Consider the following 1,039-nt stretch of genomic DNA (forward strand, 5'->3'; position numbering starts at 1 on the left):
TCCCTCCTCCTCCTGTGGGCTCTCCTCCTGCTACCGCCGCCTCCTCCACCACGGCCCGCCAGCCGTTGCTTCTCCGCCTCTTCAGGCTGCCGGGCGGGGTGGGGGAGTAGGGAGCATGCGCGGAGACGACCAGCTGGGCTGGGGGGGCGGCGCACTCCTGCCTGCCTGCCAGCCCCTTCTCCCTCTTCCTGCTGCGGGCTCTCCTCCTGCTACCACCTTCGCTGCCGCGGCCCGCCAGCCGGCCGCTTCTCCGCCTCTTCAGGCTGCCGGGCGGAGGGGGAGTAGGGAGCGCGTGTGAAGCCGACCAGCCGGGCTGGGGGGGGCGCGCACTCCTGCCTGCCGGCCGGCCCCTCCTCCTCCTGTGGGCTCTCTCCGGAGAGCTCTCTGAGCCCCACCTACCTCACAGGCGCTCTCTCACCCCCCAGGTGGCCAGCTGGGAGGTCTCCAGGCCCCACCGGGAGGTTGGCATCTGAGGGGGGCGCCACAAAGCGGCCTCGCCTAGGGCGCACAACCCCCTCGGGCCGGCCCTGATTGCAGAGAGGTGCCCTCTTGACTATCCCACCAATTAAAGACACTTGTTTGGTGGGTACACAAGAGAGGGCCTTTTCTGTGGTAGCCCCAACATTTTGAAACAACCTCCCCAGAGAGGTGTTCCTGGCCCCCCTCATTGTTGATCTTCAGGAGGCAATTGAAGACAGTTTTATTTATGACTGCATTTTTTTTTTTTTGGAATAAAAGATTTTTATTTTCCATTAATCACACAATATCCATCTTTTTCTCACTCAGTCAAAAATCCAATTTTCCCTCCCTCCCCCAAAAGGCTTCCCGCAATGCGTCTCCCTTATGTCACATATAATCAATAAGTTCAAGATAACATCATGTACTTAATATTGTTCTAAATATAGTAAATTATGTTTCACGTCCCAGTTCTTTTCTAAATATGTTTTAAAGTCACTCCATTCTTCAAAAAATTCCTGGTCTTCTTCATTATTCAATTTTCTAGTTATTTTGTCCATTTTGGCCATGAACAGAACTTTTT

Source organism: Gekko japonicus, unplaced genomic scaffold (assembly GCF_001447785.1).
Source record: "Gekko japonicus isolate JY-2015 unplaced genomic scaffold, Gekko_japonicus_V1.1 scaffold768, whole genome shotgun sequence".
In the NCBI taxonomy this organism is placed as follows: domain Eukaryota; kingdom Metazoa; phylum Chordata; class Lepidosauria; order Squamata; family Gekkonidae; genus Gekko; species Gekko japonicus.